Consider the following 19,126-nt stretch of genomic DNA (forward strand, 5'->3'; position numbering starts at 1 on the left):
GAACATTTTCTTAATTTTTATTGAAAGTAAATGCCTTTCTGAAGTGATATGTGATGGAAAAAGAGAGAAGATTGAGCTTGGCAAAAGGCGGATTCGAACTCGGGTCAATCGCATCAAAACTTAGATCGTTAAGCCTTTACTGATAGTTTGTAATATGTTTGTAATATGTTTTTTTTTTTCTTGTTTGGCCAAACATTGTTCGACGGAGCTAGCCAACAAGGCATGTTTTTTCACTTTGTGTAAATAGACGCTCTAGAATAAAGCTGCACACAGCAATTAGTAGAATCCAACAGCTAGACCTGAGTGCTAAGTTTGTAATTGGAAAAATCAATCCAGAAGTCCAGATTTTGCTTTGTTTTCTCTGACATCTTTCTACAGAACCAATTATTATAGACACTTGTAGAACAAATGGGACTTGTGTAGTTAGTGTGCTGGATTTTTATCTACTATAATGCAGCTCAACAGGGAGTGAGTCCATATTCTTTATAAATAGAGCAATTTCTCTTTCCAAATGTGAAAGATAAACCACCACCATGGCTCTGACAGATACAATGTTTATTGCATCAATGAAGAGTCAAATCCACATATCTCTTTCAAAAACTGCAGGGTGTCTTGGCAAGAAAGCAAAATGACTTTGAAAAATACATTTTCTATAGGACAGTATAATGCGTGATGTTTCACATTGCATTTCATTCTAGATCACACAAACTCGACAAATATATTGAGTTTTGCTAATTAATTTAAGGTATTACAAAGCAGATCAAAAAAATAAATGTATTAAGCAGTTCATGAAAGGAAGGTTTTTTAAGATTTTGCCAAACCTGTAAAAGTGACAGGTCTTTGAGGAACAAGTACTCCCCTTGAGGAGAGAGACTCTTGTGTGAAACAGGGTGGCAGTGTTGATGTTTTGAATATTGCAAATTTAACCACTAGTTTCTAGGCAACCATACGTTCTATCCATCCCAAAACGACTCCAAACGCAATTAGCTCCAGACACTTCACGCATGCAAAGTTTTGTTTTCACCATAGGGATCAAAAGTTTTAGCTGCTCACAATGAGAAAGAATAATATTAATCACTCAGAGAAGTCAAAATGCAAGCAGTGTTAGCTTTTCCCTGTATACGCCTAGTATTAACATCAGGTGTTGAACAGAGATAAATGTGTTTACAGGCACATCAAAATGTAAAGACTTGTAATCGGATTTCATCTGGATGGTCTTCAATTGCATGAGCACATGCATCACTTGCTACATCAGAAATGTGCAGTTCGTGACTGTTTTTTAATTTTTTTATTCCACCAACTGCCAGTTTACCCAATAGTACTTCTACAGTTGGCTTAAAACACAGCGTATTGCAACCATGGAAGCCAGCAAACAAGCTGGGTCAGAGATCGTAGATTCTACCCAACCTAAAAAAGCTTGGCATGCCCATCTATAAATCTTGGAAAGCTCGTAGCCTTCCGTTGTCAATTGTGTTGGCTCTTATTCCATGTCCTCAATCTGGCAACCCATGCGAGAGTTGAGTCTAAGAAGGAGAGGTGGAACAAACAACTCTCTCAAAATGTTGAATTTGGACTGCAGTACCCATATCAACCACTAGTTGTAAATACTACATACTGCACCTCAAAGGAACACTCCAAATATTTGGAAAATAAATTTTCAGACTACTGAGTTAAACACTTGAGTTTTACCTTTTTAGAATCCATTAGAACTTGCATATATCATTGAATCGGATTAGACCACTGTTAGGGGTTAACAGCTTATGACCCAGGACCAGTAGTGAAGAAATGAAGAAAGAGTCAGGATTCCAATTAAATAAAAGAAAAATTTACTTAAGAATAGTTTGCAGTTTCAAAAGCAGAAGCCAGCTTCAAGTCTCACAAGGAGTTCGTAGGCCGCGCTCCCTCTCTCACCGTCTCGTTGCCTCGCCCTCTCGTACATACAATTGTCCCAACAGTTATACCATTTTCAAGGTCTATACACGTCATTACTGCAATGTGGATGGTTCTGATTGGCTCAGAGACAATGCACAGTCATGGTAAATTTCCACTCGAGTCAGTTAATCTGATGCACGTTTCCACTGACGTGTCATTTGTTGATGCTTTCACCCCAGAATTAGGCCCGTAGTGACCTTCCAGATCTGGAGCAGGCGCCAGCTTGCCCAGAACAACAAGTCCACCCATCTCTTAGGGTGCCTATTGTACACCATTCTGATCTGTAGCATAGAATATTGCGCACATACACAGATACACAGTCTCTCCAAGGTTGGAGCTGATTAAGCTCCAGTTCTAACTAGTTCTTACCAAAACATACTGATAACATGTGCTTTCTTTCATTGAGAGGGACACACAATAGTACAGGCAATATTCATCTTGATTCTTTAGTGTTTCAGTAAAAGGAAATATAAAAGGAATAAAACATAATAAATTAAATTATGTTTTAAAGACAAATCCATATTTCATATCTGGAAGCCGGGCTAAGTGAGCAAACGCTGTTACTGCACTCCTGACATGTTAGGGGTGTGTGATACCTCCAAAATCCAAACACATGACCTTGTTGCCAGTGTTTAGTGACACATCACACATCTCTACGCCAGACCCTCAGTCACTCCTCAGAGACCAAATACACACTTTAGAAAACAAGAAACTAAAACAAAATCATAACTGGATAGAATCATTATAATAATATAGGATAAATATTGATTAAAGTTTTGATTATGAAGTTAATTAGGATATGAATATATACAGGTATATTGAAGCGGCAGTGGATTTCAGAATCCCCCCCTTCACCACTCAAAAAGGAACAAAGACTTTCAATATTTTTCCTATTTAAAGCTTGACTCTTCTGTAGTTCCATCGGATACTAAGACCGACAGAAAAGGTGCCCTGGATGTGCATCCCACAAATCTCCATCAACTGCAAGATGCTATCCTATCAATATGGGCCAACTTAAAGAATGCTTTCAGCACCTTGTTGAATCAATGCCACGTAGAATTAAGGCAGTTCTGAAGGCGAAAGGGGGTCAAACACAGTATTAGTATGGTGTTCCTAATAATCCTTTAGGTAAGTGTATGTCTCTGGAGCCAGAATAAACATGAACTGTTCGTATAGACAAGCAGTCTAATACAGATATGAAGATCTCTTCAGTTCACGGGTCATTCTTACCTATGTAGAATTTAACCTGGAGCATTTGAAAGCTCAAAAATGATGGGCCTGAGCTGCACAATATTACTGCATGTTGCTTTAGGTAAATTTTTTGCCAAATGCTTAAAAAAGAAAGAAGTCTGTAGTACAATAAGCCAGTGATTTTTGAAGAGGATGCTCAGAATTATTAATGATTTCTTCGGTGAGTTCAGAGTGAGACCGGGAATGTAATCTGATCTTTAAGTTTATTTAGCCATTTAAAATTGCCTCAGCTGGAACGTGTGAAGTCCTGAATCTCCAGCCCTGGCCTTTTCTAGTTGAACCGTGCCATCTGTCCTGTTTGCCATTCAGATCGACTCCCAGGTGCATATGCTTATGAGCCTGTACCACCACTAAATTTTCTCCCTGGATGGTAATTATGGTAGTCTCTGGTGTCCGTTGGAAATTCCCCAGCAGTCAGGACCATTTCTGTGTAGTGATCAGGCTTCACTGCACTGCTATTTATCAACGCTGTTGCCTGGATGCTTCACTTACTGCCTGAAGTCGGACTGATCAAATGATTAATCTAAATGGTTACTTACAGTTATGAGCAAGTCTGGAAAAGAAAAGCTATTTTAAATGGAGAATTTTATGTTAAATATATTAAAATATATAGTAAAAATTATATATATATATATACAGTAAAATATTTTTTTCCATGTTTTTGGAAGACATCTCTTAAGTTCCCCACAGTTTCATTTGTTTAATCAAAAAATCTGAAATATTTTATTAGTGCTACATTTTTAATAATAGTTTTTCTTTTATCAATGTTTTTTGCTGCTTAATTATTTTATTTTTTTGTTAAAACATGATTTTTTTTTTCAAGATTATTTGAGAAATAAGAAGTTCAAAAGAACAGTATTTTAAAGCAATAAGCCCTACACTGTTAACCCGGATACGTTGAATTTACATTTTTTTTTTTTTTGAGGAAACGGGTTGTCCTAAAACAATTAAGTAATGTGAACTTGAATTTTTAAGTTAATTTAACTTAAAGGGTTACTTCAGCGATTAGCATATGGCTTTGTATCAGTAGAAACCCTGAAGTATATTCAAATTATTGTGCTTTCCCCCCTCATATCCCCCTGAGACAAGAGATTTATGCATTTGATTTCTGGAAAAATTCCTCCTATGATGCAAATTGACGATATTTGCATCATAGGAGGAATGTTTGCCCAAAGGCTAAAGACTACAGCCAGCAGAGGGAGCTATTTCCGCATGTTTTGAATCTGCGCATGGGGGATGGAGATCACACTCAGAGCTCAGCTCAGCTACAGGCACTCATTTAAACGGAGATATGGTGAGCAATGTAAGACTGAACTCGCGTTGAATGCCACGAGTGTAGTTGCGATTACCGCAGCTCTCATCACTCCTGCAGTCAGTGCTCAGTGCTGTGATACTCGCGCGGTGACTCACTCATTATTTTGAACAGACACGTTCAGTTTTTAATGTAAGTTTCTTCTCTAACTCCGTCACAGTAATCAAGTTGGTGGCTTTGGGAATGGCCTCACAGGGCAACGAAGCATTCTGGGAATTGTAGTCTTTCATCCCCATGAGACAAAAACACATTTTCTGTCTTTTCTCAGTCTAGAAGGCACCAAATTCAAAAATAATTTCACATTTCTACTGCATTGATGACCCAGTTTAAATACAGATTCATCTTCCCAGCGCTGAAGTACCCCTTTAAAGTAGTTTGTAATAGCAATTACTTTGTAGTTATTATTTTCACATAGAGTTATGTTTGTTAATGGACTTCCTGTTTTCATTTGTCACTTTGTTCAGTGTTCACAATGTTCCTTTGTTCAGTTTCCTCCCACTCATCTATCCCCATGGTTAGCCTCATTAGTTTTGTTCTGTTCATCTGTGTCTTGTCAATTAACTCGTTTCTGTTTGCAATTTAATTCTTGTCTTGTCTTTATATAGAGTGTGTGTACCTATCTGTATTGACTGAGTGGTTGGTTTCATTAAACTTGTCTGGGATCTGTATTTACCTGTCCTTGCCTTTCTTCCTGAACACACTGTGACAAGTATATTTAAGTTCATTGTACTAAGTGATAGTGATGCAAAGTCCGAATCATTTTTGTGAACCGGTTCTTTTTGACATTTTGGCTTTATTGAACCAGTTTAAAAATGATTTATAGGTTCCTGACATCATCATGATGCCACTATGCATTTCTTTTATGGTTTTGTATGCATTTCTGAGTGTAATGTTATATTAAGGAAACATTTAAATAAAGTAGTCTGTGTAAAGGCATATTGAAACAATCGAATAAAGTTATTTGCATGAGAAAACAATTTGAGTTGTTTTACTTTTTTATTTGTTAAACTAGAAAATTAAGGGGGGAAAACAAATAAAAGGTATATTCAAAAAAAATCTGTTTTAGTTTAATTCAATTTGAAAACTGTAAAAACTAATTTGTTCAGTTTACTTCATTCAGTTGGGCAAGCTCGTCACCTCAGGTTGTTCTTACTTAAACCATTTAAGTTTTGTCAACTTAATTATATCTGTGATCTGAGGAAGTGTAATTCCAGAGTGCATTGCGGCATGAATAAATGAATTGCTTTTTTTTTTACTTAAAAAGCCTTGTTGCCATTGTTGTGTTTTGCATGCTGAATGTTGAAATTTGTGTGTGACTCAAGCATGGTCAATTGCAAGATATTGTCACAAATATAGAGGGATTAAATCAACCCAAACGGTTTTACACACACACACACGTCGTGTTTCCATGTTTTATGGGGACTTTCCATAGGCGTAATGGATTTCATACTGTACAAACTGTACATCCTATCCCCTTACACTCCCCCTGCCCCTAAACCTACCCATCACAGGAAACATTCTGCATTTTTACTTTCTCAAAAAAACTCCTTCTGTGTGATCTATAAGATGTTTTCCTCATGGGGACCTAAAAATGTCCCCACAAGGACAAGGATTTCGGATATTGCCATCTTTGTGGGGATTGTCCCCATAACGTAGGGATTACCAGGCCACACACACACACACACACACACACACACACACACACACACACACACACACACACACACACACACACACACAAATCAGTTAACTGTGATTTCTTATTGTATTACTGCATCAATAGGAAGAGAATAACAATAATGTGAATGAAGTTCCAAGTGCCCAACCAAAGGTAACACAAGTAGAGCAGTGTTCCTCAAACTCGGTCCTAGAGGGCCAGTGTCCTGCAGAGTTTAGCTCCAACCTTAATCAAACACACCTTCCTGTGATTTTCTAGTGATCCTGAATTGATTAGCTTGCTCTGGTGTGTTTGATCAGGGCTGGAGCTAAACTCTGCAGGACAGTGGCCCTCCAGGACCGAGTTTGAGGAACACTGAAATAGAGGAAATAAGTGAAAAGTCTATTAAAAATTGCCCGCCTCATAAACCTTTTGGCTGCCGGGTTTTTTTTATTTTATTTTTCTTTGGCAAAATGGTACTCAAATCAGTCAACTATTTTTTACTTGGGTTTTGAAGGCATAGCATGCAAACAGTTGAGTTTACTAAATTGTTTTAAGTAAGTTCAAAAAATTATTGGACATTAAGTAAAGTTAACTAAAGTTTTTGTAAGAACAACTGTTGGATTTTACAGTGAAAGAAGCCATGGTTTACAGTGAATTTATAACAGCTAAGGGACGTTGTTATATACGCATGGTACAAAACGGAGTGCCTAAATCCTCCTTAGCTGATATAAATGTACTGTAAACCACAGTTTCACAGGGATTATGTCTTTTATAAAATGGTTACCACACAAAACAAATATTAAAGCCAAAATATATATCAATGCAACTTTCATGAAGTAAAAAATACCTCCTGACCGTGAATAGCAACCACTGATCTATATAAATGTTCTTTAGTGACAATAACAGAAGTTTTATTATTACGGCATTAGATGGCGCAGAGAGTTTTAATAAGTGAGTCACTCAATAGTGAAGATTTTTATGTTTTAAGGACTGAAACTTTTGTGAACACAAGAACAAGAAACAACTGTCTAATGAGCACTGTAACTCTGTCAAAAGGATAGATATCGCAGAGGATGTTCACCAGATTTTTATTACGAACATGGACTGACCTGAAAGAATATGCTAAATCTGAATGCAGGCAATACACTGTCACTGAATCTCTCTCTTGCTGTTACGAACCCCTCTTTAAATTCAACAGAAAGAGGACAATAAAGGACACGTGAAACCAAATCCCGAAGTATAAACATTTATTTAAACCACAAAACTAACTATAACACAAAAGGAAACGTGTATCGCCAAACCAACAAATTATCTTCAGAACAAAATATAATTAATACAAACAACTCTAACGTATCAAGACAACAAATATAAAGAAAAACTCACTTAAGAAAGAACCTACAGATAAGAGAAACTATTATACAAAACAGAAGTCATACAAAACAAAGAGCTTGTTTGCTGGTGAATCTATTCTCTCCTGCCATGCTCCGCTTCAGCGTCCTTAATAGTTAATCAGCAACGACCCACAGGTGCGTGGGGCGGACCTACAATCAGACTCAAACGAGAGAGAGAAAAAGAGCACCGTCATGATGTCATGAGTGAGGACAACGCACACAAGGCACAGGCTGTAACACTCACAACAATACAAACTTCAATGAACAATATCAATGAGAACAAACATACATTTACGGTGCTAAGCGTGGTTGCTAAGGGTGTTGTGCAGTGATACAGAGAACCGTTGAGTGAAGCGGTCATAGTCTGTTTTATTGTGGACAAAACACATCTATTGACCAATCAGAATCAAGGACTTGTACTAACCATTTTATACTTTTTTGTAACATTATAAAAACCTTCACTGTCACTTTTGATTATTTAATCTTAATCTTAGTCCTTAATCTTACTTTTAATCCCCAAATGTATAGTTTATCACAGTTCCCACAAAAAAATATAAAGCAGCACAACATTGATAATAATAAGATACGTTGATAATACAGATAATAATAAGAAATATTTCCTGTGCAGCAAATCCGCATATTAGAATTATTTCTGAAGTATTGTGTGATACTGATGCTGAAAATTTAGCTTTGCATCATGGGAATTCATTACATTTCAAGTATATTCAAATAGGAAACTTAATATTTTAGTAATTAATATTACTGTTTTTAAGACTCATCTTTCAAAAACATTTAAAAAATATTTTGTACATATATATTTTGGCATATGTATATGTGTGTGAAAAGTGCTATAAAAATTAGGAATAAATGTTGGATATTTAACATTTTATTGTACTAAACTTAAAGTTCACGTTGTCTTTATAATTTTATCCATAATGCACAGTATGGTGACCTACTACTATACTTTCACATAAAATGTCTCCACACAAAATTAAAAAATATATAGATGTGTTTATATTTTAGGAAGGAGGAGTTGATATCACAATGGAAGTCTAGAATAGATTCTGAACTAACCTTGAAGTGGCAATGTGACTCCCCAGTCCAACACAGTCCTGCAACCTCACCACCAGCTGCCCACTGGGAAGTTATTCCAGGATCTGGGAGACTGCTGGGGCAATGAGTTCTGTGGAGCGTGTAAATCAAAATGTCATTCACACCTATGCGTTTCCTCACGCAGCAAAGAATGGGCCATGGTCAGAGGTTAGATGGATGTAAATCGGCTTATTTTACTAAACACTGCAGAACATCTGTGTAAATGTAGATTAGTCGTGCTCAGAGCTGGAGCTAAATTTTTTACCTTTACTGACAGGAAAATGTATATTGCTCAGCTTCTAAATCTCAGCGTGTTTGATCTGTTTTCAGTGGTTCATAGCACCTGCTCTTGCACATTTATACTCTATCTCTAAGTTGCAGTAGCACATGGATGGTTCTGGCTGACTGATAATGTGCTGAATTAATAACTGCCATAGCATCAGGCTAGAAAACTTTATGAACTTTATGGAATATTACAGTATTTATTACACATGATTTATCCGTATACATCATCATTTATTTTTCTTAATTATGTGAACTCATTATAATAAAAATAACTGTTCCCTCCCTCTTACAGTAACATCATTTTTCTGATGACGTGTTTACTGGTGTGAAGGTGGGGCAAACTGTCAGTCACATGAGATCATAGCAATAGCAAACCACAAACATCCAATTAATAGATTAATAAAATCAAGTCCAACCCTACACATTTTTATCATATGAAAAGCCGTTTCACTCAGATATACACACACCTAAAGGATTATTAGGAACACCATACTAATACTGTGTTTGACCCCCTTTCGCCTTCAGAACGGCCTTAATTCTACGTGGCATTGATTCAGCAAGGTGCTGAAAGCATTCTTTAGAAATGTTGGCTCATATTGATAGGATAGCATCTTGCAGTTGATGGAGATTTGTGGGATGCACATCCAGGGCACGAAGCTCCCGGTCCACCACATCCCAAAGATGCTCTATTGGGTTGAGATCTGGTGACTGTGGGGGCCATTTTAGTACAGTGAACTCATTGTCATGTTCAAGAAACCAATTTGAAATGATTTGAGCTTTGTGACATGGTGCATTATCCTGCTGGAAGTAGCCATCAGAGGATGAGTACATGGTGGTCATAAAGGGATGGACATGGTCAGAAACAATGCTCAGATAGGCTGTGGAATTTAAACGATGCCCAATTGGCACTAAGGTGCCTAAAGTGTGCCAAGAAAACATCCCCCACACCATTACACCACCACCACCAGACTGCACAGTGGTAACAAGGCATGATGGATCCATGTTCTCATTCTGTTCATGCCAAGTTCTGACTCTACCATCTGAATGTCTCAACAGAAATCGAGACTCGTCAGACCAGGCAACATTTTTCTAGTCTTCAACTGTCCAATTTTGGTGAGCTTGTGCAAATTGTAGCCTCTTTTTCCTATTTGTAGTGGAGATGAGTGGTACCTGGTGGGGTCTTCTGCTGTTGTAGCCCATCCACCTCAAGGTTGTGTGTGTTGTGGCTTCACAAATGCTTTGCTGCATACCTCGGTTGTAACGTGTGGTTATTTCAGTCAAAGTTGCTCTTCTATCAGCTTGAATCAGTCGGCCCATTCTCCTCTGACCTCTAGCATCAACAAGGCATTTTCACCCACAGGACTGACGCATACTGGATGTTTTTCCCTTTTCACACCATTCTTTGTAAACCCTAGAAATGGTTGTGCGTGAAAATTCCAGTAACTGCCATGCTCTCTGTAATCTTGTTCTCTGGTATAGCTCTGTTATAGTTATTATGCAAACAGCTTTTAGAATTATAGGTATGTTGACATACGTAATGTGGCTAAATTATAAGTCTTGATGTTCATTATAAAAGTTGCCATTAATTGTGTCAAAATGTTAAATGTAATAGTCATAATCTTTTTTTGAAGGACATTTACACGCAACAGAAGTTCCCCAAATTCTGTACACCAATAGGAAAGCATAGAAAGTGGAGTGAAAAATAAAAATAAACTATAAAATATGCAAGAATTAAAAGTAATATGATAAGCACTAATAATATTAAAATATAATATTTGATAATAATTTAAAGGCGCAGTGAGTAATATTTATAAGGAATCTATTGACAGAAATGCAATGTGATAATACATAACTATGTTTTCAGTGGTGTATAAAGAACTTATGAACCATTAGGTTTTTATTATTGTAGAATGAGGCATTTTTATCTCCACACCCCTTACTGTAAAATCGCCATTTTGCACCACCATCTTTCTACAGTAGCCCTAAACGGACAAACTGCTCTACGGAGCAGTAGTTACTCTCTGCTGTCTCAGATGATGACATTTGTCCTGTGTCAGCCACTGTAGCTTCTCTATGTGCTTATGGGTGGGGTGAACGGTGGGTTATTGCAACTCGCAACCTCACCACTAGATGCAGCTAAAATTTACCCATTGCACCTTTAACAAACTTTTAATAAATAAATAAATAATGAACAGATAAATATTATATTTTTATCTGTGAACAAACATCCTCACCAATGTAAAAAGCCTGATTAATATTTATATAAAAATAGAAAACAGTATTAAATGGGTTTTTTTCCCGCCAAGTAAACAGTTCACTCTAACAAACAAGCTTGAATGGCTTGTATCAAATGCCAAAAACAGCAATATGATAAAAGACATTAATGTTCAATAAATTGTATGTATTACTAATAATACTCACTAAAAGGTATGTGCCTAATACAATCCATTAGCCTAACTGTGAGCTGTTGCCAAGCAACATAATGATCAAAGAAAGTTCAAAAAGTTTCCTGGCCTGTAAAAAAAGCATAAGTCTTACAAATTCCCAAACATTTTTATAGCGCACATACATTTTTCTTTAAAATATTAAATTCCTTGCTCTTTGTGAGTGCAATCTCTGTAAACTGTTTTTTTGCTGTTGTTTTTTTTCCCCAAAATCTTTATATGAGTTATGGAAATGCATGCTAAATGGTAAAAATGGTATATGGACTGCATTTATATAGCGCTTTTATCCAAAGCGCTTTACATTTTTGCCTCACATTCACCCATTCACACACCGACGGCGATGTCAGCCATGTAAGGCGCCATCCAGCTCGTCGGGAGCAGCTGGGGTTAGGTGTCTTGATCATGGACACTTTGACACTTGGTCAGGTGGAACCGGGGATTGAACCACCAACCTTCTGGTTTGTAGACAACCTACATGAACCACTGAGCCACTGCCGCCAAATGTGCTGGAAACCTGATTTGTGGTCACAGGTGTGCACATTTTGGCTATTTTACAAAAGCTTTGAACACTGCTCATCATCCCAGTTTACTTTATGGACTACATTTTGTCTTATTGTGCTATAATGAATGAACCTGGAGTCACACGGTGTCAGAGAGTCTCCTCTCATCGCAATCGTCTGTTTAGACATATAACAGGAAAGTGTGAGTGTGTTTGTTTTTTAATATGGATGGAGTACCTTCCCAGTCGCAGGTGTTTGGCAAAGAACCGAAGAAGCGTCACCATACAGCTGAATGTTTGAATCATGATGGAATGCAGCTTTTTTTTGTGAGAAAGGAGTATGAGGGCTGCTCTTCTGTGACCTGCATGAGTATTAAATCTCAGATCTCTAGAGAATAGCCCTGCCAATCATTTCTTGGTGACGAGTTGTTGTGGAGGAATGTGGGAAGCCGCTGGGTTTTCTGGAGAGTTGCTTTGAATGCGACTCACTGATGCGTCTCAGAGCAAAGGCAGCTTGTGTTGGTCATATCCTCCGGCCGTTCAGCGAGGTTACCTGGTAACTGAATGCTCTAATCCACAATAGCACAGCTATGAAAGTAGATTTTGGTGGCAGTCATGCTGTTTATATGCATGACAGCTGCATGGTCTATATCCACAAAATAGAGCAGTGAGCAGTCTGCTTTACTTTCAAGCATTCCTTGTGTTTTATTTATAATTCTGCAGAACTCTTTCTCATGGAGGAACAGAGTCAAACAATTTCCCACATTAAAAGACTCTGTATTGACGCAAATGTGGTCATCGTGGTCAATAGGAACGTTTCGTAATCACAGGCTTAAAGGAATATGCCAGGTTCAATGCAAGGTTCTATTGACTGCATCTGTGGCATGATATCGATTTACCATCGAAAATGACTGACTCATCCTTCAGCTTGTAAAAACAAACAAAATCTTATAGATTACAGTACTGTCATTACATTTGTGATTGTTTATAAAAGGGCTTAATGTCTATTAAACCCAGAATATTTATTTAATGCTTGCTTTGTTATGGAAGTAACATTTTCTTTGTAAGTATACATACACTACCAGTTCAAAATTTGGAGTAATTAAAAGTGCAAAATGTAAGAGTTTTGCAGTAAAATATCCAAAAACCACTAGGCCAGTGTTATATTTTTTGTTCAGTTGAGTACTTACAATATCCCAAATCTTTCCAACTATCTGTAATTTGTGAGAAAATTTGTGAGAAAGATTTTTAATCGAGGAACCGGGACGGGTGATGAGTCGCCTGTCAATGGTGTCATCCACTTTTCTGTTCTTACTGTTGTAGAAACCATGGCGACAGACGTGGACATCTGCATAACGTCTAGCAGCCGCTGTTGTAGTTTCATGAGTCGTAATTCAGCACTTGCGGTTAGTTCGGCAGAATGAAATGTCCTCATTTCTTTATATCCGCTAGGACTCACGTGTGGCGCTGAAATCTGTCTCTTATCAGTAATTGTGGCCTGCTTCATACCACAGTCATGTTAAAAAAAATTTCACTGATCCATAAATATTATTTCCTTATAAACATTATTAGATCCATAAGTATGATGACAAGTTCTATTATTCCACGCTCACTGCATCACCAATCTACACATCTGTTATTTAGTGATGGGGAGTCGACTCCAAAAGAGTCGATTCCTCGACTCTGAATAGCCCCAGAGTTGGGGTCGACTCCAGTACAGGAATCGACTCTCGGTGTCGACTCAGTTGCTGTGTCCAAAATCCCTCTATTTGAATGAATCTCTCATCTAAAGTTAATGGCAGTTGAGTGCACTATAAACAAGGAGTGAGTGAAATGAAGCGATCCGCGAGGTAATACACTGACGTAGGCATACACCGCGTCAGAGAGCTGTCGTATTGTCACACATTTATTTGAGTGCTTACTTTAGAAATAGAAATCAATCACAGCGACTTAAGTTTGTAATTATAGGCTTCCATGCTAGCTTTAGTTTAATTGATGGTATTATTGCAATAAATATAGATTTCAGTTCCCATGGTTAATGTGTTCATTAAACTAATAAATCATAAAAATATCAAGAAGAAACACATCAATAGTGTGCATTATTTTATGTATAGTATATTTAACTCACCTTTTAAGACAATGATCATGTGCGTTTAGCGCCATCACTCGACAACATCTTTTTTCGTGACTTTTCTTATGTAAAATGATGTATTGGCAGTAGATACAGAAACGTTTATAGCCACGAAAGTCATCGCTAAATTGGACTCATTTGGACGGCCACGCTAAAAGTGTGTGGTTTTAAGAGGATTTTAGAACTTTGTGTTGGGGGAAATAGTTTAAGTTTTTAAAAACAAAAATTTTGTCTGATTTCTAACCCTGTTTTAATGTAAAGTAAATGGAGTCGAGGAGTCGATTCCATAGACTCCCACAGTGGGAGTCGGGAATCGGAGTCGACTCCAAAAAACCTGGAATCGAACACCCCTACTGTTATTGTTTCGAAACAAGGTTAGAGACCCCTAGTGGTGAAAATATACATTATTGTAGCTTAAGGATTACGTTTTTTTTTTGTTTTTTTTTTACCTCTTTCCCCACCAGTGTTTTTGATAATTTTAACAAAATTTCATGGTCCACAGAATACTTTTTTGTTTGAATATCTGAACAGAGCCTCTGCTTTAAAAACAACAACAGTTTTTTCTCTCTAATTTTTAATTATTTTCATGCCAGAACAATAGCCTGCTATGCCAGGCCATGTTTGATAAAATCAATTAATGAAACTCAGTTATTATAATATCACAAGAACAACGAGAATCACATGAAATCCAAACACCAGTTTCCCCTATTAACTCCAGTCCTGCAGCAGCTCTTCTGCCACTCAATCCAGCTGAAGGGGCGTGTTCCTGCGGGAACGTGACATCAATCCATACCCTCTATTGGGAAAGAGTTAAAGAAGTCTCTAATGCTATTGTGACTGGAGTAATGATGCTGAAAATTCAGCTTTGCACAGGAATAAATTACATTTTAAAACTAGGGCTGTTGTTTTAATGTGTGCATTTAATTAATTATGGAAAAGCTACTTAGGTCATCTTACATTTCATAGTTGACTGGTGATGTACATGAAGCAGAGCAACAGCTCACTGCATGATGGAGCCTATAGAATTTACTTAAAACGCCCCAAAATTAAAATATCAGGGCAAAAATGCCTCTGTATGAGTTTTTTCTCATATAGCTAAGCAGTATCACACGAGTGCTGTTTTTCTTCCCACGCAAGTGCAAATGTGATATTGATTTTATGCAATTCAATAAATAAGATATAATAATATTGTGTAATATTTTAGACACAACATTGTCTGTTTTGCTCAGCTTTGCCAATGAAAATATTACCTGTAAAGCCAGAGCAGAACTGTTGTGCGTCTCCAAGCAGCACACAGCTGTGTTTCATTACTAAACAAATCCATGTTTTTGAGCAAATCAATCAGCTGAACCAATGATTCAATGGCACATTCATAGCTGAAAAGGGTAGAAAATTGCTGCAAAAGCTATCATAGCTGGCCAACTTCATATTAAACCCTACAGATTAAAGGTGCACTATGTAACTTTTCCGCCCATTAGAGGTCGCCTATTCAAAACAAAGGCATAGTTTGATGACGTCATGTTTGAGCACAGAATCTTGGGACATGTGGTCTTCACCTCACAGCCGGTGGAAAATATTCTGGATAGGACTCTGGCAGAAATCATGTTCATGAATGCGGTTATTAACGTTACTAGTATGAAGCAGAGCAGGACCGAGTGTTTTAGAGATGAGCAAGGCCTCCTGTGCGATTGTTAATGAGATGAACGCAACACACAGCTCGTGAGCAACGGGACTTTTATTATGCCACAGTCGCCAGTGCTATTTCCGCTTTTTTGGTCATGAGTATGAGGTATCTCAACCCTGTTTATCATATTAGATAGTGTTGTAAATTATTTTATGACGTTATTTTGTGCGTTCACTCAGCGACTGCTGTGAACTTGTTCACACTAGTAAGAGTAAAGCGCTTCTGCAGAATAAAACTGGAAACCGAGGGTAACGCAGATATGACGCAATTGGCAGGCGACTCCCTCAGATTTTTCTCATGATTTACAAATAGTTGGAAACATTTGGGATATTGTTAGTACTCAACTGAACAAAGTATCAAACAATGGCCTAGTGGTTTTTGGATATTTTACTGACATTTTTTTACATAGTGCACCTTTAAGGACTGGATGTCATTAGAGTTCATGTGCATGTAAAGGCAGATGTCCCGAAACTTTTGGCAATATAGTGTATATATCAGGAAGATAGGAGGGCATTACTGTGAGGAGATGGTTTGAGATGTTCTGAATTGATCAAATACTTGACCTAAAAAGTTTGAAAACCAAACAACTGCCACTCTGCACAGGAGAGATCACTGAGTGTCAGGAGCAATAAAGAGACTCTGTCTCTCTGTCTCGTGTTTGTCAAAATCAATGAAGATTCCCTCATTCTCACCCTGGTAGAACAAAACTGACATGTTATGATTTATTTATAGAGTTGCACAGAGTTGTAAATATATGTTTTCATGCCGCTGTTTACCATAAAGTGTCACATCTTTAAAACAAAGTAAAGACACAGAAGAGAGCATTGCAGATAATATGAACATAATTGCAAATGAGATGACACTGTGATGCACAATGGTCCAATTTGCATTTAATAAATAATGCTTTTAATCTGCTGTATATTTCTATTCATGAAATTAGGTTAGAGGAAAAAAGTGTTTACTGAAATATTAATAAGAGTGAAGAAATACAGGAAAGAGATGTTTTAAAAAATGGTTTAATATGCAAGACACGACAATGTCACTAAGCCATATCAGATGTATTATTGGCTTTCTGCCTCTATATCACAAAAGTCTTTCTCTCTTCTGAAATGGAAAAGTATGCAAATTTGATCTCCTTTCATGGAGAAAGCCATTGTTTCCCTATTTTTTTTTTGTTGTTGGGCAAAACAACCAATATTATGAGGAAAAAATGAATATGGTGGTTGTTGTGGCATGCAGAAACATTTTAGGAGTTTAAGCCAATGCAACTCATTTATCTGGGCATGAATGGATGAAATACATTTTCTTGTTAGTTTTTTTTAGAAAAAATAATGTTTTAAGTTTTTTTTACTTTGAATATAACAGTAAGAAACAGAAATGTAATGCAAAAAAAAAAAAAAATTTGTCAAAAATGTACAAAAAATAAAATACAAAAAGTACATTAAAAAAATCTTCATACATTAAAGGTATATAACACACTATGGAAGCCGTTTCTGCCACTAAATTTAAAACTAAAAGAATAGTTTTAATTAAAAGAATTAATTGCAACTTTTTATCTTAGAATTCTGACTTTTTTTCTCACAATTGCGCGTTATAAAGTCTTATAAAATGTACCTGATAAAGATTTAATTCAAAATTTGAAATTCAATTATTGTGTGAAATCTTCCCGAGGAGCCCTCCATTCTTTAATGTGCATTATACAATTGTAAACTTTGTTAATGTTCTCATACCATTTTACCCTTAATCCATGCATAATCTACGTTATTAATTTAGTCTTGATTTTTAAGAGGTTTTATCTTAGAAGCTAACCACTGTTGTGCCTCAAGCCTCATAATTGTTTTATTGGCTCATCATTGCCAGAGACAGTGAATAGGCTGTGGAATTCTTAAGAGGTTTTAATCGTATGGTCGCAAAGGCCCCTCATTGTTTAGTGTAATCTATATTTTGCAGCATAGCAGAAAATAGTAAATTAGTGTAGTATTTAATATGGTTTATGATTCAAGTAATACATCTTATATTACAGTTAGTGCACTTGAATTCAAATTGTGGCTTTCCCATCACCACTGCGGCTGCTCTCAAGGGATAGTTTTAATTTGTTATGAGCATGCTGTCCTCCTTTTCATTCTTTTAATTGAGTAAGTGTCTAAATCTGTTGGAGTGGATGAAATAACAGAGATAGACGTTCATTTAAATTGGCAAAATAATTGCTTTTGAAAAGCATTCAGATATCAGTTTGACTAAACTTCCCTCCTTCCCTCAGTCTGATAACAGTCTCTGCTTACTGTACGACGCGTAATGAAATGCATACACCTTAAATGTTCCTTAGCAGCTTTTGAGTGCAGTTTCATATTTATTTATCTGTCACAACATATCCATGCAGTGAACTCCCCATCTCCCTGTAATCACACTAGACAAACAACTATATATTTCCATTAGTAATGGCCTCCGATATATGGCTGATATGTTGGAAAATGCCTTTGAAAGTGTTTATGTCAGAAATACTCCTGACAGTTATACTGAAAATAATTTTTCCTTGTATTTGGCAGATACTTTTAGCTTAAGCAACTTGCATTCCATTCGTGGAATTATCAGTTCTTGCAAACCCATCATTTTGGCAATTTCTAGCTCTATGCTCTACTACAGTCCCTGACAAAAGTCTTGTCGCTTGTGTACAAATTGACATAAAGTGCCGCTGAAATATAATTCTAATCAAGATTTTTTTCAAGAAATGGCTCATTTTAATCCCACCAGCTTTTGTGATAATGTTTCAGTGAAAAACTAAACTTTCAAAAAGTATTCTAATATTCACAGCTTGGTAAAGCCCATTGAGTCAATTTTTGCTAAGACAAAAGTGTTGTCACCTTGTCATATGAGCTTCACTTGTGACTAATAGTGGATCAATTAGGTCTCAAGTGTGTATAAAAAGAACCCCAGTACGCTAGACCTTCACATCAACTGCAACTAGACCTCTGCAAACATGCCTAAGATTCACCCAGAGACTAAAGTTTTGATTATCAAGAGGCTGAAGACCAGATCAACTGCTGATGTGGCAGACACCTTCAATGTGTCTCAGCGTCAAGTACAGAGGATAAAAAAAAAGATTTGAAGAGACTGGAGACGTTTTTGACAAGCCCAGGTCAGGCAGACCACGCAAGACATCTGCTCGGGAGGACCGTTTGTTGTCTCAAAAATCCAAGGCCAGCCCATTTTCCACTGAAGCAGAGCTCCACGAGACCTGGTCACCTGAAGTCCCTGTGTCAACCAGAACAGTTTGTCGGATTCTGTCTCGAAATGGCCTCCATGGTCGAATCAGTGCCCAGAAGCCAGCACTAAACAAAAGACAATTGAAAAACCGTGTGGCATTTGCCAAGGCCCACAGCCTGCTAAAAGGATGGACGCTGGAAAAGTGGCAGAAAGTGGATTTTCAGATGAATCTTCTGTTGAA

General features: G+C 37.1%; 1 protein-coding gene across 3 annotated transcripts in view; it reads left to right on the plus strand.

The window, feature by feature from the left end:
- The window catches only part of prkg1b (protein kinase cGMP-dependent 1b), a 242,337-nt gene that overhangs the window by 111,862 nt on the left and 111,349 nt on the right, over positions 1-19,126 (plus strand). The window lies entirely within an intron of this gene.

The sequence above is a fragment of the Pseudorasbora parva genome, chromosome 21 (assembly GCF_024679245.1).
Source record: "Pseudorasbora parva isolate DD20220531a chromosome 21, ASM2467924v1, whole genome shotgun sequence".
In the NCBI taxonomy this organism is placed as follows: Eukaryota; Metazoa; Chordata; class Actinopteri; order Cypriniformes; family Gobionidae; genus Pseudorasbora; species Pseudorasbora parva.